At 40.3% G+C, this 22,530-nt stretch overlaps 1 long non-coding RNA gene across 1 annotated transcript; it reads right to left on the bottom strand.

The window, feature by feature from the left end:
* Positions 1-208: 208 nt before the first annotated feature.
* LOC112950157 lies at positions 209-14,226 on the bottom strand. The gene is made up of 4 exons (XR_003249964.1): positions 14,124-14,226; positions 6,674-6,856; positions 1,328-1,391; positions 209-520 (listed from the first exon to the last, which is right to left on the bottom strand). It is a non-coding gene; the product is annotated as an uncharacterized LOC112950157 (long non-coding RNA).
* Between the last annotated feature and the right edge of the window lie 8,304 nt (positions 14,227-22,530).

Genomic DNA, 22,530 nt, shown 5'->3' with positions numbered 1-22,530 from the left:
TTGAAGGCTTGCTCGTACTGCCTGAGCTCAGGACGAGATGAGAATCAAGGCCCAGGACGCAACCAGAACRGGCTGAGGGAACCCTTTTTGGTGGCTGACGAGATGCTGTATAGAGGCTAGGAAGCGTGCAGCAAGGCAAGGTCACCACCCCGCATGCAAGCTGGCAAATCCGCTTGTGGTGGCCAGGCAGGGCCTGCAGCTTTGTGTCTCTTGACAGCTCTAGTTCCTGAATGATTGTCTTGTACTTTTGCCTGCAGAAATTGTGCCTTTTGGGTGGAAGCGATGCAAATTCAAAAATTTCACTGGGTCTAACTGGCTATAAACGTCTTTTTCTCATGAGTGTAATCATGAGTGCAGCAGTCCTAGGCTATGCTCCATGTTTCTGCCATGCTCGGGCAGGAATAAATGTGCTATCGTTTTCCCTTAGAAGGGCATGAAAACCATCACGTGGCACAGAGCAGAGAAGACTCCAGTACTGCAATGCAGGGAGGAGGCAGAYGCCTCATTACAAGGTCTTGATCTGAAAAGGAAGAGGGACGGAGAAGTAGGTACATGTTATATCCTACGTGTCCCCTATTTCCCGGCCCTGGAGTGAAGGAAATTCTGCTGCAGCCAAAGGAATGCAACCTGGTTGCTGCAGGAGTTATTCTATTCATTACAAAACAACAAAACAGATTCAGATGTTCTCTGAGCTATTCTGAGAAGGCCACCTGCAATTCACAGAAACATGTAGGGTTGGAACAAAGTACACACATTTTATGCTTGCCCTGAAAACTTCCCCCCATGCCCCATAGAAAGAGTCCAATTCCTCTGGTGCTTCCTGAAATTCCCCTTTGTCAATGTAGAGGCCCAGACCTCCTCTAAAGAAAGAAAAGAGTGGCCACGTTAGAGTGATTCCCTCCACAGAAAAAAAGTGATGCGCAGTAATTTGTTTTTTTCTCCTGGATCAGCGTCACCGTTTCTGTTCCTCACACCTGTACCAGGCCCACARAGCTGCACGGACAGTGAGGCTGACATTTTTTCTGATTTCCCCATCAATATTTGAATTTTAAATTTTTGACTGTTTAGCATTTCAGATTTCATAATCCCGCAGCATCAGGGGAGCACAGTGTTTTATATCCCTGAGATAAGGATAATGTTCCCATCCCAAAAGACACGATAGTCAATTTATAACAGCACCAGGAGCTTTCCTGCAGGTAACTTCCCCTGCACTTGGTTCTTCTCATTTTGAGAGCATCCCCTTCCCCTTGGGTCAGGCCTCATTTGCTTCCTGCAGATCAGTTCAACAGCAAAGTCACCAGCTAATGCACCAGCCTGCTCCACTCACCCTTGCTGCGGGCATCTGGGCTTCCCCTCCTCCCTTATCCTAAACTTGAGCATCCCAATGGCATCTAAATGCAACCATAAGAGAGAAGAGTAATTCCAGTCCTTCAAATCAAGTCAGCAGCATGAATTATTACCCTGCAACAGTTAATATTTTATAAAATATTAACAATTCCTGATGCTAAATTTAAAATAAATAAAAATGAGTTTAAATTTGGAACAGAAGTATCCAGTTCCCACCAGACTGGGAAACGGTAAAGGATGAAGTCTCTTTGAGAGTCCTACAAAACAGAAAGAGCAAAATATAAGTAAGAMTATCTCAGGCATTTACCAATTATATTTAGATAGACATACACATAAGGTGTTTATTTTATTTTAGCGATGTAACTCCTCAGGTGAGAGGGCAGATCAACCTGAAGGTAGCTGATTCATTAAACTGACCCAGCTGAGTCACTAAATTCACATATGGAGCCTAGCTGTATTTCCATCCAGAGTAAGGGCACGCTGAGAGCTGTGCTCTCCCTGCTCCTTTGATACTACTACATCTATGGAGCAGACAAGTCGAACTGTGCCCTTTGCACTCTCCTCACCTGCCCAGCTGTGGGCAAGGATCTGAGGTGCCACTACTTTGCCTTAGGTCTCTCTTGACAACAGAGAACTAAGAGGCTGACAAAAATGAATCAAAAGGTATTTTATAACCATTTTCAATGCCTTTTCCCAACATAAACATGAGKCTGTTCAAGCAAGCAGAGCAGAATGTGGTCATTTATAATAGCTAAATAATTAGACAGACACTAAATGCAAAGTAATTACTCAATAATCTTGCAAACCTAGTAACTGCCTGACAGCAGGGGAAGCAAACAGTGTCCTGCCTCCCACATGCCACCCCACCTGCAGAAAGTGCTGCTATTGATATCTGCAAGAAATGGTGCAACAATGCTGGGAAGCATCTATGTATGCCCTTTGCATGCATCACGCATCCCTGCTCACCAAATGACTTTACAGAAGTCAGAGAGTYTAACAAAGTCCTAGGGAAAATTCTTTAATAGAGAGAACCCCTTGCAATTACTCATCATGTCACAATTCAAATTCTTTGATTTTGGGAATAAATCAAGTGCAGAGGATGCTAAATTCATGTACCATGCAGCGTATTTCCATACTAATCATAAGCCAATTGTCAATATGGATTTTCCATTGACTATCAGAAACGGGCCATCTGGGACTATTCTTTGTCACTATTTATCCTGCTTTTCAGATGTTCCCTTTTTCCTTCATTTAATCCTGTCATTTCACCTTATCCTATACTTGTAGAGCCACTGAGATAATCATTTATGCACATGATCTTTCCTCCTTGAAGTCACTTTGGATCAGTATGCTCTTTTACTCGTGCTCAGCCATGCCGTATCAGTCACTCGGTCGCCTCACATCACATCCAGGTGGGCAGCCAGGCATATTTACTTCCAGGCTTACTTACTCCCACTCGTATTTCCTGACCCCTTTCCTTGTACTCATTCAGCCCCGCTAACCTTTAAGCAGCAGCATTAGCTCAAGAGAACTTCAATTCACAGCTCGACTTCACTGAGCTCTCTGTTGCAGCTCTTCTTCTCAGACATGCATAAAGTGTAGGCTGGTTTATTTTTATCTCTTCGGAGGAAAACAAAAGAAAGGAACACGTCTTCTGGATGCCTCCTGTTCTTGTAACTTGGGCATGTTAATGCTCCCCCTGAGACCACAGGATTTGTCTTTAGTAGCTATATCTAGATCTGTGTTTGTATCCTACTCAGCACAACGAGGACCTGGTTGATTGCAGTTCTCAGGGTGGAGGTGTAATAAATATATATGCATATAAAATAACTATGTGCATATATGTTAATAATTAAATAAAAAGTCCTGTTCTTTTATTCATCTTAGATAGGCAGACAGCCATGCTTTGTAGAGAGAGGTAATACACATTATTTGGTCAGCTGATATAGTTGGAAAAAAGAAGACATTTTTGATCCATTCAGGCACCTTCTTTGTCCTAATAATGCTTGGACTTTTGACCTTCTGTCAAGGCAACACTTCATCCTGCACTCTTCCTATAAACTTCTCTGTTCTCATATGTGGATTTATACCAGCAAGATTGGGTTGTTTGTGCAGGTAAGGACTGTCTTGGAGAGACCAGTGGATTTCTGTGTGTCTGAAACACACAGCGACTTGGGGCAGGCGAGCTMCCTGTTTCTCTTCCTTGTGCAAACCTGTTTCTCTTCCTGTGCTTTATGAGTGATTCCATGAAGAGTATTTAAAAACAGGAATTAATTCACAAGTTCACTGCTCTAGCAGTAGCAGCTATGCTAAGAGCCCAGCAAGAGTTCTCTGCAAAGCTTTATCCCAGTGCCTCCTCAGCAGTGCTAATGAGCGCACATTTGTCTTTTAAGCAGGAGCTTTATTCTCTAATGCAAATCACCTGTAAATATAAAGCTTTGGTTATGGATCACACAGATAGCATCGTATTAGAAGAAGCAGCTGCTGATACCAGGCAACGGTTGGAGCTACTGCCATTTTTCTCTGCCCTGCACTTTGTTCATCTGTCTTGCTCTGGTAAATGCTGTGAGCACATTCATTTGCCATCTCTTGGCAACCTTAATTTCTCTTCCACATACACGACTGTGTGTCGGTGACTTAATTTTGTCCATTGCATGTCCTGTTTCTGAGCTAGCTGTCCTACTTGGTAGCAATTACTTCTCCATGTATCACTGATGAATAATTTCCTAGATGGATGTTTATTATAAACCCATTCATTGATCTTACTGACTTACCTTGAAATATTTAACACCTTATATATTTYTTTGTGCTAAAAAAAACATTCAGTAGAGACCTTTACTTCTGATCCATATATCACTGCTAGCCAGATGCATTTTTTAAATACTTGAAGAGAGAGATGAGCTGATTCTTCAGAAAGCTGCAGAATTTATGAGACACCACCACCTGGCTTTGCTCTTTGAATTCCCTCCTTCAGGACCTGCACTCTGCYCTCACACTTGCTACTCTGAACACCTCTGTTTCTTCTGGAGTGTCTCCTTCTGCAGAAAACCGCAATTCAGTTCTGATAAGATGCATCTATGTTCTTTGTGGTCACTTCATGCTCAGACTTCACTCTCTAATTTTCTYGCAGGCGTTTCCTTACCAAGAACATAAATCCTCTCGTGTTTTCTCCTCTGATGTAAACACAGTGTGATCTGTAAATCTCAAGTGCTAGACCATTCTCGGGCCTATTCCATTCATGGAAAGCTGCTTTCAGGCAGGTTGYAAGTAACACAGGTGGCTCTAGCATTTTTCACAAGCTCACACTTCTACTCGCACTAACTCAAATGTTCTTGCCTTCCTTTGCTGTCATTACTGGGACAATATTGGTATTGTGCCAGGAACCTTCTAACCCCAAACCAAGCTACCTCAGATGTGAATTTTATGAGCACAAAGTCAGGAAATCCGATCCAATATGCAGACTGAAAAGTTGCAGTYAAATACCACATTATTGACCAATGTGGGCAGAAATGACCCTGTCAGGAGGAGTGGAAAGAGGAAGCATGATTGAAGGACTTTGTACATACCCCTTCTCCCCACTGGTACACACACAAATATATGTGAGGTAAAAATGAGCCACTGGCAGTGCCTGAACATCAAGGCACATCTCAATTAGTCTTGCAATTTCCACGCTCCAAATTCTCTCCTACTGCAGACAAAGACAGATTACAGGCTTGTGACAGACAGCTGATTTCAAGAGAATCACTGAATCCTTTTTCAGTTAATTTCAAAGAGCTGGTTTAAGTCAAGGCATGATTCCTGTAGCTTAGTTCAGTGTTTTTCTCACTCTCTCTCAGTGAAGCTTCTTATATCTTTTCAAAGTTTCCAATGGAGAAATGGTTCAAAAGAAAGATATTCCTGAGGATCAATACAACCAGTAAGAATAAAGTCCAGAAGGCTCAAAGTCTGGAAAGGTGATTAACAATTTATCCAATAGGCAAAAGTTTTTCTTAAATGGCATTTATATATGTTTGGAGGAGATGAAACTCAAGACCCCAATTTCTGTAGGTCTAAGTTTCTCATCTTTCCTTCTCCTACTTATTCTGCAGAAGCCAAACTCTCTCTGCACCCCAGTTCAAAAATGGTGATTCTTCCCACACTGCAACAGCTTCAGATACAACCACACAGATTATTATGACTGTAGATGGCAATAACAGTGATTTTAGTTGTGACTAAWACACCCCATAACCAACATAATGATTATGTTGAGAAAGATGTTCAGATTATCTTGATGTTAAGACCACCTTGATGGTTATGAATGGTTAACAGCAGGGTTGACACAACAGCTAAGGCATGGGTTGAATATCCAGGGTAGAATTTGAATTAAATTGTGGTTGGCTTGGGTGAAGAGCAAAAGCTGGCCTCCTATGCACTATTTTTTATTCATTCTCTGGAGTTGTTAAAGTTTAGATTGTATTCTGTTCAAGGCAGGGACTGGCTATTCTTGTTTGCTCTCTAAAGCACCAAGCACACTCCTGGGTGCTGTAATAAATCATAAAAACCAGTCCTAAAAGCAGAGCAATAGAACTGCTTTCAAACATGAACTTTTATTGTTTGCATAGCACAGACTTCCATATGTTTCTCAAAGTTTTCCTTGTGAATTATATTGCTTTCAATAATTACATCACAGGAAAAGGAAACAACATTCAGTTGGCTACTGTGCAAATGTAATCTAACCTGTAATAAATGCAGTCTTTCTCCTACACACATATTTTTTTACAGCATCTTTCCTACCAGTTTATATGTAGCTACTGCACGAGGCTTCTTCTATCCTGAGGTAAATTGCTATTGAATAATTGCAGTGTGAGGTCAAAAATCAATTAAATGGAAATTATAGTTATTTGTTTTAAAAGTTCAAGTAATATTTTACATTGCAAGTCTCTTAGGTGATGGGTCATATGGGTTAATCAGCAACCAGTATTCTCTCTGGTCCTGACTCAAACCTGCCTTTAAAAGATGATGACAGAATAAGAGAAGTGGATGTTCACTTGCAGTCTGTGACAAAGGTTTGGGGGCTCTTGGGAAATTGCAGGAGTTATTGGTATCCAGCACGGCTTTGCTACTTAATGCATCTTGTTGTAACTGTATAGTGTGAATTTTAAAATAAGTCAGTCTAGGATTGCACTGTGCACTCCCACATGAACATCTCTAACTTTCCCACTCATTCAAGCATTTGAACTGTCTCACGCCAAACCCAGCCACATCACCTTTTGGCATCCAGATTTTTGCAGTTACAATGCAGGTTTTTCAAATAATCTGTACCTGTCTGGAGATATTCAAAACTCACCTGGAGGTTCTTCTGTGCAATGCGCTCCAGATGACCCTGCTTTGTGCAACATGATCTAGATTATCTCCAAAGGTCCCTTCCCACCTTACTCATTCTGTGATTCTGTCAGTGTGCAATGTGTCTCAGGTTCTCTCTCTCCTCTTTCCCAACAAAAACTGTGGTTTTCCAGTCTCTCCTCAGTTTCTGCAACATCATAAATGTGAAGCAATTACTGTAAAGCCAGCAGCAAAGMCTCACACCTCTAATTGCAAAATTATCTATATATCCATAATACCTTTCTTGAAAACATAATGAGTATTTTGCTAAATCAGTGGCTTGGCTTAAGAAGTGATTGAAACTAATACAGAGCTTGTTAAGGAATTGCTAAAAGTAGTGCCTTCTACAAGCAATTAATTTAGAACAAAATACGCCTCTATTCAAAAGAAAACACAGCAAGCCTGTTTTAGAAACTGTTCATAWGGAATTTTGCAGATTGCCAGAGGACAGCGTAGCTGTATTTGCTCCTGATTTATAACACCCCTCTTTAAAAAAATGTACCCTTGCTAGACTGGTCCTCCCTGTCACCAATTCCTGGCCACAGTTTCATCACCATGGAAGACATCAGTGCAATTACCAGGCAGTGCTTGGCTGCARGTCTCAGGGGCAGTGCTACAGGACACCATCACGTCCCAAGGGTGCAGGTTCATGCAGGCTACCCTCCTCCCCGGTCCAGTCCTTCTGACCACCAGGATGACTGCAAAAGTGCCAAGCACTAGGACACAATCCCGCTTCCCTAGGGCCAAAGTTATAACAGGAGTCAAATATCTAAAAGGGATCTCTGAGGTGTKGATCCCAGAGGAAAACCTAAGCGACAGCAGCTGAAGCACAAAGTTCAAAATGAGTGAAGCATTGGATGGAAGGTGACTATTTTCCCCGTGACTCTTGGGGAGATGTTGTGTTGCAGTGTAAAGGAGGTTCACATGCTCAACTGCTTATTGGCCATTATTCACTGATTTGGTGTATGGCATATTTTCATTTGTGGTGAATGCTGGAACTGGATTTGTGGCTCCAAATCAATTTACTGACCTTAAGACAAATTTTTGTATTCATTCCTGTTTGCTAAATAAATAAAGCATGAAGTGGTTTGCTGTACTGTAATTCATATCACAGGGATCATGCTGTATCATGGTACATAGTGAGATGGGTTCAGCTTGATTCAAACCATAAACAAATATTTAAGATATCCATACTATTAGGGCTGGAAGAGATCTCCAGGGTCAGAAATTCCTGCCAGACGAAAGAGTTAGGTTTGTTATTTAAATATTAATAGCTAGGCTGCTATGTGACTACTTGCTTTCAAATTCTCTCTGGCTCCTTCTTTCTTTGAAAAATGTAAGCTCTTCCTTACTCTTCTTTCTCCTGCTTTTACATTCCGTTTGTCTTGCTGCCTTAACCTTCCTGTAAGACTTTAGCTTCTGTTTAGCTCCTTTCCCTTTTTTTACATTTCATTTTGCCACTTTGCTTTTCTTGTCAGATGGAGAGGAAGGCAAAAAGTCCTCAGGGTGGGGAATCCCAGAACAGCTGAGGTTGGATGGGACCTCTRGAGACCATCTCAACCAACCCCACGGTTCAAGCAGCATCACCTAGAGCACACTGGCCAGGACTGTGTCCAGATGAATTTTGACTATCTCCAAGGAAGGAGACTCCAAAACCTCTCTGGGCAACAGAGAAGGCCAATTTCCCATTGGCCTTCTTGGCCACGAGGGCACACTGCTGGCTCATGGTTAACTTGGTGTCAACCATGACTCCCAGGTCCATGGAGCTGCTCTCCAGCAAGTCAGCCCCTAATCTGCACTGATGCCAGGGGTTATTTGTCCCCAGGTGCAGGACCCTGCACTTGTCCTTGTTGAACCTCATGAGGTTCCTCTCTGCCCAACTCAATTTCTGGATAAAATTAACAAACCTCTCTAGTACTATAATTACTTACGATGTCTTATATTGTCATATACTAAATTAGCTGAGGATACATAATTGCTGCCATTAATACCTCCTGTCACCCTAATGAAGCACAAGGTAGAGAAACAACCTCCACTGTGTCTCCAAGAAGTGTCTGGGCTTGCCAGATGGGTTGGAAACATTTTCCCACCTGCAGGAAACCCCATCAGTCCCTCAGGTTTCACTATTTTTGCTTGGCAAAAATGCATGGAGTCTCTCTCGGGTCTTTCAGAGAGGTCACGACATCAGTGGCACATTGAGAAAGACGCTGCCTCTAACAGCTGTGTAGGGCGTTGTTTGTACCTCTCCCAGAGCAGGAGGATTTTCTGCACTGAGCAAAGCAGAGCAGAAATAAAAGTGCACTGTATATACTCAGAAAATACTTTTTTTTTTTTCCTTTTGCCATGGAGAGAAATACAATGAGACCTTTTTACATGAACACTCAATAAAATAATAGTCTTACCAAAGTAAGCTATTTTCAGGACACCAACAGGTGAAATGAGATACAAGAAGGAACCCACTTAAAGAAACACCTGAAAAATATATCCTACATTGCAGAACTATATAAATTTCACATGCCRATAGGGGACATCAGCGAAAATTAGTCTTGTGCAACATGCTTATGTGTGTAAAATGGCTTTCTACTGTACTTTGGCTTTAAAAACATCGTTCCCTGCTCCGGAGTACAAAGSCCCAGCAGGCATGCACCTGGCTAGCTAGTGAGGCACTCTGCCCCAGTTTTCCATAATGCATTCATGAAGGGATTTGTAACAACCAGTGGTTACTGCAGCACTAAAATGTTGTACTGTGGCCCTCTGGAAAGCRACACAAAAGTTCAACCGCCTCAGCTCTCCCGGGCTAATGATGTGCTATAAACACAGCATATTGCTAACAGTGTATAATCCATACGCAAGGCAGCCATTCATTAAGACTTATAATTTCTTCTTTTTATGCACTCCACTCTACAGGTTACAACTAYTGATTTCAGCTGCCTCTGCCAGTGATTCGGGCTCGTCCTGGTAAGTACTCGCACCCTGTAGTGCTCRGTTTGCTGCAAGCTTTATGGAGAGCTGTGCAGCACCTACGCCTGGCAGCTGCCTACATCTCTCTGCTTTCCTCTGCACAGGGAGACTGTTGTCTGAGCCACAGTGAGGAGCCTCTGGAGGTCAGAGGGGTCCTCAGTGCATCCAACTGTGAAGCCTTGGGCTGCAGCAAGTGACCTGGAGGAGCGAGCAGGAGACTGACGGTCATCAATGCTTGTGGCTGCGCTAGACCGCTCTACTTGTCAAGCAAGAAAAACTGGATTGTTAAATACAAGCTGCCCTCAGTTTGAGGTGAACAACTTCTCYTCAGCCCAGACAACTTGGCCTGTCAGTATCTGTGTCCTCCCCAGCCCTTATTTCTTTCTCCCTCACTATAATGCTACAGACAGCTTGCTTTCCTCTCTTTTCTGCCCCATTTTGTCTTTTCCAGCTGTTCTCAAGTCTCTCTTCCTTTGTTTCTTTCTCTCCTCCTCAGCTCTTGGGTGCCTTTCTTCCTGAAGCTCTCCGGATTAAGTAAAGGTGTGACCTCAAACCATATGATGAAGAGGATAGAAAAAAAGTTGGAAGAAAATTTTCTTATGCCAAAATTTTTGTCTAAATCTGAGTGAGAAGGTATATAACTGCACAGAGAAATATACCCCATTTGTGGGCCTCTTCTTCTCTTCAAGAAGCTTAGATGTCCCTTTTAACTTGATTACATCAGAAACCCTCCGAGATGCTACAGCACTGATGTGCAGGAGAGTATCTCCTATGAAGAACAGCATTGACAAGTTTCATTGCAAACTTCAATAGCTGAGAAATCCAAAATCTAACGGGTAGTAACTCTTTGGGGACTTCTGGCCATATCCTCAAGCAAAAATATAAACAGCATCTTGGCCCGAGGGAGGGATCTGGCCACTGCTTGGAAGCTGGATCTGAGCACCACAGCATTGATCAGGACCACCATATGAAAAGATACGTTAAGTGTGGGGCCTCTCATGTCATTTCATTCTCTGCAGCAGAAGACAGGCACTAAAATAAATTGAAAGAGCTTTATTTCTAAAAGGGGAACTAACAATAAACACAGACCAATGCTACTACTGTGGGATAAGTATGTTATAATGAAGAATTTTGTTATGACAGTCCATGCAGCTTTACACTGTTCACAGTGAAAGATACAAATTTGGTCTGGTTTGCATTTATAAGAAAGGATTTAGTCTATAATAAGTGTTTTCATCTTTGATTTAACCCCTTTTAAACACTCCATAAAAGCTTCCATCTGCTCTRTTTGCTGAAGGAGATCCATTCTTGCTATTCTGCATTTCATGAAAACCTCATGGCTAGATGAATAATGAAATATATTAAAATTGGGGAGAACTACGAACTTCCAGGTGTGGCACTGAGTGACACTGGCACTGAAATAGACGGTCTTTCTGGAAACTTGAAATACGTGTGTATCTTTGGAGGAAGAGGGCTTGATTTAGAGGAAAAGACCTTGTGAGGAAAGCAGTTTCCTCTAGAAATTCTAAGAGAAGAATTTTTCCTTCTGGGCTGAAACAAAGCAAGCAGAAATCAAGCTTCTTAACGCTCACGTCTTAAGAGCTCATACTGTTCTCATAAGCCAGTCTCAAATTAACTCTTTAGCATATTGTTGTTCATAAGCAAAAGATGCTTTCACATGTTCTGCATGCACTATTGCTGCTGTTTCTGCAGAAACTACATATAGCCCTTTRGTTTTATGGCAGGATGTGAATTATAGCCTTGTACTGGGATGGTATTATGTATCAAGTACCTGAGTCTGAGTCATGTCATTGATAAAGGGGGAGGATCAGGGACAAGAGTGGGTTGTTTTTGGTGGGATGAAGGGAGGATATGGTTTCAATCCAAAAACCTTAGCTGGGCCTCTTAAATACTAACAACGAACCACTTGGGAAAGTGTTGTTACCCTTTTTCACTACAGACCAAGAAAGTTAATAGTTTGGTTTGCAGTCAAAACTGAAGTAGAGCTGGCTGGTTGCCTGGATCCCAGAGTATTAGCCATGTGCACACAGTCAGGACGTGAGGCCCAGGAAACACGGGGACCAAACTGTGCACATGTTGAGGGACTGAAGGCTACCGCCATGGAGGTGTTTAAAGTCACTTTGCACAAATAATCATCTTGCACAGGTGCCAGACCCAAACCACTTTGTCTTTTCTCTTTTGTTTKTTTTTTCCTYTGTGACAATCAATTCCCTTTCAAGTGRTAATAGGTGAAGTCCATTTCCAAGGCTTACAGAAGAGTGCTAAAACATAGGAAAATGCTTCTCRAAAGAGACAATTTGAAAATAGCTCACTGCATTTTTCCAAACAATTTGCTGCTTGCATAATTACGCATTTCTCTTCTTCCCTTGGTGGAACTGAACTCTGCTGATTGAAGTCCAAAATTTCCCCTCTCAATTGAAGAAATGAGCCCCCACATACTGCAGCTCAACAGAAACAACAAAAACCTACAACTGGATTTTCTTTCCCTGAAATTGCTCCTTACCTTTTATAACTCCTACACAAATAGCTGTGATATTGTAAATAAGATAAATCCCTCTATGTGAGGCGAATAAATTGATTAGGAGCAAAATAGCCATGTAGGCTGGACTAGATTGGCTTATTAAGGATTCAATAGCTAATTGCCTGCACTGTGGGACAAAAAAAAAAAAAAAAAAAAGGAAGAAGAAATAAATACAGAGAGAAATACATGTTTGTTGGTGGAACAGTTGATGGGCAGCTGGCCAGGGCAGGCTGAAAAAGACTGCGGGAGTTTTGGATACAGTGAGAACCTATTACCACTGGCTGGCATGGAACAAAATTCAAAGGAAGAAGTCCACAGACTGCAGTGCCTGGAACAATATAGCTGTGGTTCAAGGGATTCTCTTTATATGGCCTGATTACAAATGCAATATAATTAACTATGCCATATACTTGCATAGCTCCTTTAATTCARTGACTTCAAAGAATTTTACAGAGCATAATTAAGTAAGGAAAGACATTTGACTTGGGAGCAAAATCTGAGATGGCAGTCTCAGTTTCCCACTCTCTTCTATCTACTTTATTAGATGCATCTCTGTTCACCAGAATCTCAATAGTGGAGCTTGGAGGTAAATCTAATTAATAGTACAAACTTGTTTGTGGGAGGTAAAAAGGGCAGGAGCATGTTCATTTGAGCGGCACTCTGAAAGACGGGAGGTGTCAAGCAAGAATAAAGAATCAGGCAAGCAAGAAAAAAAAAGCTAAAGGCAGAAAAGGAGCAGAACAAGCTCGTGTTAGTAAAAGGACTGAGGGGAAATGTGGCAGCCTTGAAAGGATGCTTGAAAGAATGCTGCCTATCTAGGTGGGTTTTGTACTTTGCTTTGTCCACAGCAGCTCAGAATAAGTCCTGTTCCCTTTAATAGGGAACACAGGAGGTCTTTCTTCCTTCTAAATAAGGATTTGGACATAACTCTAAGTAGTCCTCACCAGTCAATGCACAGCAAAAATCTACAGCTTCAAGGAGAAAAAAAAAGAAAATCCTCAAGTCCTCTCCCTGCTATTCATTTTCCTTAACTTTTTCAGAGGCAAGCAAAGGACCAGACACGCAGTGCGCAGAGGGAAAGTGATGGATTAATTAGCTCCCAGCAGAACTGCAGTTTCCCTGCCATGCAAATCCTTCTCCTGAAAAGGAGTGACTGATCATTCTCCTAGCCCGAGTGCACGGAGAAGTGAAGAACTTAACACCCTCCACATTAGGCAAAAACGAATAAATCAGAAGAGAGACGGATTCTTAAAAAATGAGGAGGGGATTTAAAAGTGGCACTGTAGTAGCCGAGAAACCATAGTATAGTTGAAAAATCAGTGGTCAGTTATTACCAGATAAAGAAAAAAGAKTTGTGCAAGATATAGATTTTATGCAGGAGGACAAATCACTATTGCTGGAGAATAGCTAAGGAAGTTTTGAAAAACTGACCATATACTAATCATTTGATCTGATGAGATGTGCTCAGGTCAAAGAAGTTACTGTATCACTTCGGAATACAGCAAAGGGGGAATTGCAGCCTGTTCCTAAACTGAGTCTTCCAAGACTGAATTCTGCATAGCTACTTAAGCATAGTAGCTTCCAATATATATATATTTCCATATAGTTCCAATGAAGCAAAGCAGAGTTTGAGCAGTATAATACCATTAACCTGTAATATCATTAAAAATATGGAATAAATATCAGGATAAAAGAACTGCTGAAAACCTGGAGGAATGTAAACCTATAAACTGTAGATAAATACTATATAGTTCATTTCTTTAAACTATGGTGGAATGATAAAAAAGAGCAATATCCATAGCACTATGACCTTAGGCAATTACTCAATAGAATGGAATTAGAAATTAGAACAAATTAGAACAAAAGAAATTTCTAATTTCTAAGAAATTAGAACAAAAAAGTTATTTCCTACCACATCTTTGTCATACATGTTGGAAGTTGGCAGAGGGATCTGGCAGCACATAAAGGGGCCAGGGTGCCTGCAGAGGAGCCCAGGGTCCCTCGGAGACAACTTTAACCTTGGGTCAGGAGCACCATTAGCAGCTGTAAGTGGGTTACTGGGGGATCTAGATGAGCACGATGTGCAAGTGCCAGCAATTCCTCATTGCACTCATCTGTGTTGCTGCAGACCTGCTCTTCAGGATCCTCTTCCAGGCTATCTCCCAAGAGCTGGGACGGGACAAGGACAACTRTTGCACACAGGTGGGAGGTCACACTCCGTTCGCAGTTGCTCACAAAGTCCTTTGAGATCCTTGATGAAAGAAGCAATACAATACACCTGTGAAATATTGTTATCATTTTTGATTACACTAATTAAATCTAATGAGGACGTTGAGGGATTCCATTAACCCTAGCCGCAATACTAGTTTCCCTCAACATTTTTTTGATTAAGCCATTGAAAATATAACAGTTCCGAGGGCCTTGCACTTTTACACAGCCAGATTGTTAAGTGCCCTCTATGTACAACTGCATCTGCTTATTATTCTGCTATTCTATTCAGGTTCATACTTTACTTGCTCGGCCTCTGCTGTAGTGGAAGAACATGATACTACATAAAGTCCACAAATATATTTTTTCCCATAACACTTTGCAATAAGTGAACATTAATTCATGCTAAATTACAGTAGAGTTTCCATAGTATTACATATTACATCTACATGAGTATCCAGGGAGAGTCTGGATTAATATCATTATCACAATGAATAGCAGAGGAATTAATGTGATTTGCTGCTAACTCTAACAGAGGAGCATTTATATTTTACTTTTGTAAGACGTCTTCCATATTTTTCTACACAAAGGCTTTCCAACTTGCAGCCAGAAAGTGTGGAAATTATAGCTTATTACAACCTTTCAAGAATGGGCCCCTTAGATTTTTCATTTGTTATTAGGCCTTGCTTCTTTAAAGCCCTGTTGTGAAAACATGTATATTTCCCCTTAACAACTTTTTTTTTTCTCTTTTATAATTTGCAATACATTTTACAGTAAAGTTTGCATTTGCTTACAGTGAATTGCAGAAAGCTCCACCAGTACATTTACGAGTAGCAGTGACTTCTTTCCCTCTTATTTAAAATTTTATAAAAAAATAAAACTACAACCATAAAGTCATAAATAACAAATAAGCATAACTAAGCAGTCAGCAGGGGCATGTCCCAGTAAGACATGCTTAATTCTATTATTTGTTACTGATTATTTCTGTTACAGCAGCATCCACAGAGATTGAGTGGACAGACGCTGTTAGATGGATAATAAACAACAACAATCAGGCTTCTACTTTCTACGTTAGGGTTTACTTAGTCCATCTAGTAACTASCTTTGTACTTAATTAAAAGGTATTTGCAGAGATTTAAAGGGAGTGCTCCTGAGAGGTGCTTGGCCCATTGGGGTGCATGAACCTMGTTTTGTTGGTATTTGGGTAGGATGGAAGTAAAAAAAGTGCCATGTTGAGATGAAGAAATACAGAGATAGAGTATTCAAAATGCATTCAAAATTCATGGCCACAAAATCCATACTGTTCAGATAAAACATGCAGAAAGTTTACAAGCTGTGCTCCCAGGACAGTTGTTTTCCTGAGGTGATCTCAGTAGTTATTTGCTGTAACACAAATTAGATAAATGTCTTTTATTACAACAGGTGTTAATTTCCTCCCTGTCCCAGCATCTATCAAATAAAGTAAGTGTCCGCACTTGCTGCCAGCAAGTTGTGGTAGGTTCCACTATTGCTATGTGCCAGAAATATCTTCCCAGAATAAAACTAACAAAGAATTTTTATAGCAGTTCTATGTCTTAAGAACAAACTTGATAAAAACTCCCACCATGATGCTGATCCTTTCCCCATACCCATACCCATACCCATACCCATACCCATACCCTTTCCCCATACCCATAACGACCTGGGGAGGTAAGGGCTGAAGTGAAGCACCAGTGCACTGGATATTACTTAAATTATGGGTGAATAGGAAGGATTAGGTCCCACTAACTAGAATTAGGCGCCATTTTGTCCCACTGACTATGTATGAATTCTTAGCTTAGTGAATGACCCCAACTCTACAGACTTTCTATGAAACTTCTAGCCATCATGTACAGGGATGTCAGGCCCATGTTAGGGCACTTACTGAAATCCAGCAGAGAAACTACAGGGGATGCTTCCTCTCTAGCCCAGCAAAGCCTTTCTATCTCAAATAACAAAACCCTCCTCCGTTTCATCAAAGGAATGACACTTGCTGGACTTTTCCTTTCTACCAAACATGAGTATTTTGGCTGSAGTCTTAACGACCATAATGCAGGAGCAACAAAGCCCCGTCAGGCCTGGGGGCCCTACCAGTCACCTGGCTCTCRCCTGTGACGCTCCAAGGTGGATCGGCAACCCCGGGAGCATCCGGCGCCGCACTCAGCTGCCCAGGCGCCTGGGAAGCAGCATCTCTGCTTCCTGCATCAAGGCTTGAACAGTTCATCCACCTCCAGATGTTACAAACATTTCTATTTAAAGTAGTGAAGAAAAACTGAAATCAGATAGCTCGGTGATCTGCAGTGATTCATACATAACAACAGGCCTTGCAATGTTTGAGTTTCCTTGTGGCTTTTACGTTTGTAAAAATGTTTTCTGCAAAAAGAAATGGCATTTTAACAAGGGGAAAAAACCCTTTAAATAGACATCTATCCTTTGATAAACCCATTGTGTTGTGTTTATGCAGTGAAAGGTGTATTAATAAGTTTTCATGTGCATTTCCCTTACAGAAAGGTGTATTAATAAGTTTTCACGTGCATTTCCCTTACAGATGGGCAAAGGGGTTTACTAAAGAGGTACCTAAAAGCAAAAGGCTAACACTGAGGCTGTTGGTCTTCTTCCCAAAGCAGGATTAGGAACCAAATGTAAAGTGTGATGTGCTGCCTCCTCCCACTTGTGGACTGCTATTAYGGTGACAGTTGGACTGCAGACACCTGTTCAGCACTTTGCTGCAATAGTTTATACTGCAGGGGAGGCAGACAGCTTTCTGAATGCTGATTCCCGTCCATCACCATTCAGACACACATTGGCTCCCACATTCACCAGGAAGCAAGCATGCTAGCATTGCAGCCACAGTAGTAATTACTAATACATAGCAGGCCTAAAAAGTTTGCTAGTTACCATGAGAAATATTGCCCCCAGGAAATGTATGATTCAAAACCAGTTTGTACATGGTGAATGCCTACCCATAACTATGCATAATTCAAGTAATTCATGAACCATAGGAGCCTCACTTGCTACTCCTGAGACAACCAACAAATGTCATGGTATGAATAATAGAAGAACATGTATATTTGTGGAACGTACTGAATTATCTACTGTAACTCCTCAACTCATTGCAGCTACTGGCAATCAGCTCTGCTAGCAGACACTGAGCAAGTAGAATATCTAYTCAACATTTTTTAAAGCTCTGAAACACTTCTCTGAGTTTTATCACTTTACCCTGCACAGACAGCTCATGAAGACCTATCTAATGCTGAGCAGTCACTTTGCAGCTTGCACCACAGAGTGATCCCGGTGTCCATCTTATTTTAGGGTGGCCTATTTTATTTTCCAAACTGTGGGTGTAAATAAAATTCAAATCCCTTATCATGGATGCAGCCCCTGCCATTTAAATGTGGAGCTAACTAAGCTGGAGGAGAGGTCATGCAGTAACTGGTCATGCAGTCAAACCTGACTATGATCGGGCCCTGATCTAGTGCTCTTCTGAAGCACTGCCCTGGCTTGACTCACTTGAATTGCCCTGTCTGGGTTTCATCTTCAAAACTTTAGATGTCTGCATTGCAGGTATGAGGATCCGTGTAGTTGTCTAGACGCCTTTTATATTCAATGCAGGAAACAGACATGATTGATTTCCACAGTTAGCAAAAATAATGATAAAAGCATTCATTTCTAAGGTAGATGGCTAACACAGGTCAGATGATTTTCTTTCCAGATGTGTTTGCTCCTTCCACTGCCTAGAAACAGTCTAGAAAGAGCCCACCTAAGATGCAGACAAATGAAAATGCACAAATTCAGAGGAGATGAATCATGAATTTGGAAATGTGTGTACCTACGATCAAAACTCACTTTACCCTTTTTTTTACTTCCTTTTTCTTATAAGCCAAACATTAATTAGGCTTCTAAATTATATGAATATGAAAATTTTAAAAAAGTCATCTTAAAAGTCTGTTCTTAATATCTCAAATTACAATATGAGATATTAATTGCTGATTGTAAAGGTGTTTTTCCATTTTCATTCTTAAAAAAAAATGAATTTTAAAAAAACGATTAAATTCTTTCATTTGTTCTGGATTTATACCAAGTGCAGAGGAAAGTTGCATTTTCAAATTTTGTTTCTTTGCTGGCAATTTGTTGATTATAAAAAAGGTATTTTTTCATCCAAATTTGCCTGGTGTCAGCCATTTGGAATTTTCAGAAGGGTACAGTCATATATAGAAAACCACATACGGGGTATATTCAATGGAAAATCCATGGCTCAGGAACATGAAAGACAAACTGCCAAACCTGAAGCTGAAGGCACACAAGTGAACATCTTTGGCAGCTGCTGAGGGCCCCAGGAGGTGGTGGGGGCAGCGATCCCCGCCCCAGCTCTGCTCCGCACCAGAGGCAAGGTGCTCGATACYAGCATCTCCCCCGCGCTTGATGGCCTGTTAAATACATTTCTGTTAAAAATATTTGCATATTTCAGCATGAAACTTGTTTTATTCAAATTGTAACTACTGTTTTTTTCCTTTTTTCCATACTGAGTTTGTAATCCATCAGATTCTTTTTTTGCAGAATTAGTCTACCACATCATTATTCTTCCTGTAATTGTGTGCAGTTGATTATGCCTATTTAAGTGTAATACTTATCACTCATCTTTACTGAAATGCTTCTTATTGTATTTCAGACCATTCATCTAATTTGACAAGATCCCTTTGATTTCTAATCCTACACTCCAAAGATTCACAACTGCTCGTGTTCATGTAGTCTGAAAGTTTAATAATATATTTTGTTATCTCAGGAGTAAATGTAAATATTTTTCAGTATCAGATGCAGGACAGATCTTCACAGAACCTGATGTGATACATGTTTCATGAGAAAAATACTGACAAGTATTGTAGACTATGTTTTTCCAGATCCCATCTTTTATTTTACAGCAGTTTCAACCAGACCTCCCCTTTCTAGCTTCTTTGGAGAAAGTCATCATATATTTTCCCCTATTCACAGGAAAGTTTGTAGGAGGAAAATGGATGGGTTTGAGATTATAAAACTGAAACTAAACTTTGCATAATGATACCCTGTTACATAAAAACAGTGAATACAATATTGCCAAAGCTAATATACGGTCATGTATTTTATGCAAACACTGAGAAGTAAAGACTGGCTTAGATATCTGCCTCTGGAGTCTCCAAACATTGCTTTTTCTCTTAGTGGTCGGTTGACTCCTGTGCAATTGCCATTAAACATTTATTACCTTTGAATAGCCCTGAAAGATAGGCCTGAAAATCTGGACATTTGCTCTAAACATGTCTAATTCTTTCTAATGAATTACTTTCTTTGTGTCTTTAATTCCTTAACTGCATATTCTTAGTTGGCAATTAAAAAGCTGAAATTGAAATAACAACTCTTTCGCAATTCAAGATCGTATCGTACGTCATGTACACAGAAGGGTAAAGCTGGCATGCTTAATTGTGCAACCTTTCTGCATTATGGGGTTTTTTTTTTGCATTTGATATCTTTATTTACTTTTGAAGAAGAAGAAAGAATGAAAGGATAGATGGATAAAAAATTAGTCAAAAGAAAAGGTTACCATCTCCACAAGCTTAAAGTTCTCTCGATTACAGATTTTTAGAATAAAGTATATATAGTGTCTTTTTCTAGAAAAGGATGTCCTGATTGTCCAAGACCATTTTTTATGACATTTCTGACCAAATCATTCCTGATTAAAACCTCCTGTATATTAGGGATAAATATTTTTGGCAACATTTAGATAAAACAAACAAGTAAACAAACAAACACAAAAGTATAGAATTTCACATCTTTGCAGCACCTAGTTAGTCATCGTTAAACCATTCTGCACAAGCTAAATTTATTCTGATCATCTCAGTCAGGCTGAAATCATTATTTTTAACTTTCATTAGGTCACGCCATTTTCCTGGGAGGTGGCCCAGCAAAGCAACAGTCTTGATAGATCACATCCCAACAAAGCTCTATAGACTAAAATAAGAATTTAGATTCACACGTCATGCAGAGAATCAAAGCACCCTTTGCATTAGGAAGCATGCTTTCCAAGTGATGGGTTGTTATTCTGATATATAAGGGCAATTTACAGCTATTTAATCTACAGAGAAAGACCATAACTAATTAGAGTACTACGGAATTATAGTAATTCTGGTGTAGGGAAAAGGAGAATTTGGCAGTCAAGAAATTTCCCCCTCTTTCATCGCTTTGTCCAGCCAGATCAGCATTGTCCCTGCAAGGAGAAACACTGAAGGTCTCTGAAGAGCCAAGGCTTATACTGGGCAGCTGGATAATATCTTTATATTGTATGCTTTTTCTTGACAAGAGCTAAACGTTGAGTTCCCTGGAAAGAGCTCAAACAGATGTGGTGCCCTGGGGACTAAAACTGACCGTTCCTATGTGATTGTGCAGTACCTAGCACTGAGGTCACCCATACAGGCTAAGATGTGTAAGTACCATGCAAAAGATATATTGATAATRGACCATGCTGCATAATTCCCACTCTTTTGCCAGGTTCTATTAAGAGGATAGTACAATACAGTTTCCATTGCTTTTCTTAAGATATTTATTAAGTAATTACATCTCCTTGTTTAGGAGATCTCCTTTATACGTAACACACACCACTGTTGTTCCTGAGAAGCAGGCGGTTTACAGCATTGAGGCCAAGTGAAATTCTGTCCACAGATACTAATTTTTTGTCAAGATTGATTCTTCATAAAAATATTTTGCATAACACGTTTCCTCAGTTGCTTCCTTTCCCATTATCTAATGTTTCCTTTCAATATTCACCACTATTACAAGAAGCAAAAATTTGGGTTTGTGTAAATAAAGACTTCAAAATAACTTTCTAATGAACTCTTTTCTTAGAAAAGTGGTTCCTATCGGAGAAAATTAATAGCTAGTATTGTATGCTAGTATTGTATACTTTGTTTCATATTATAGTTCTTTTAAATGTTAGTTTTGATTTGCATCTTCCTCTGCTTTATTTTGGATAAGCTAATTAAGTTTAAAAATAGTCTTCCATGAAATGCAAAGCACAAGGGGAAAGATGGTGGAAGCCAAAAGGTTGACTACAGCAAGAACGCATTAAATTAAATGAAACTCCAGCACAGCAGAAACACTGTAGACTGTGGGAGATCAGCCTGATTTAAACGGGTGTGTCTTGCTGTGCAGTTGCTTTATATGTGATCTGCTTTTGGCCTAATTTTCTGTGACAYTGTATTTAATAATAGTGGTCCCTTACCGAGACTACCTTCTGCCTGGTCTGTCACTGTAGAAATTTCGTCTCTGTAATCAGCATGTCTTTGTTGATTCTACACATAATTTCCTTAAGGGAACTAAGAACTCTTAACAGCTAGTCAAACAACTCTAGATGAAAGAAATCTATCCTGATACTAAAGCACCTTAAACCTAAGCCTTTCTGCACTTGTTACTCCTTTTCTCTTATAGCTACCTATGAAAAAATAAACAACTTTTAAAATAAGAAGCTTCCTTTGTAAGAATCGGTTATTTAAACTCCTAGAAAGGATTCTTAAGGAYAGATCAGGACTTTCACAACACTATGAATTAATGTGATCTTTTGTGTGCTTAAAAATAGGTGGACACTGCTGTTTGATAAACGTTTTATGGGGAATGTGCATTTTTCATTTATGAACATTCATCATTAAGTGGCTTTATATTTAAAACATTACCTAATGGAGCTGCATAGAGTGAAGAGCCAACATGTAGATGTACTTCAAAGCTATTCGGTTTCTGAAGCAATGATCCTATTTAAAAGTGTACATGTCTTCCGTGACCTGACATTAGAGATTCGGAATTCAATTTAGATTGAAAGCGTAAGTTTTTTCTTTTTTTCCCTCCACTGCAATTATGCAGCATATGAAGTATATATACTAAGCCTATGAATGCACTGCATTTGAAGAGCCCAACAGGCTTGCTGAAGGATTGCTTTTTTCTCTATCACCATAATTACAGGCCTGAAAAGCCAAAGAATGTATACTAACATTTAAGAGTCTTGTGTCTTGCTCCACTGGACTTGATACTAACACAACAGGATAAAAATAATGGTTGAAGCAAGTTGGATTCCTTAC

This window comes from Nothoprocta perdicaria, unplaced genomic scaffold (genome assembly GCF_003342845.1).
Source record: "Nothoprocta perdicaria isolate Ctin4 unplaced genomic scaffold, notPer1 scaffold_31, whole genome shotgun sequence".
NCBI lineage: Eukaryota > Metazoa > Chordata > Aves > Tinamiformes > Tinamidae > Nothoprocta > Nothoprocta perdicaria.
This window is presented reverse-complemented; position numbering and strand designations above follow the sequence as displayed.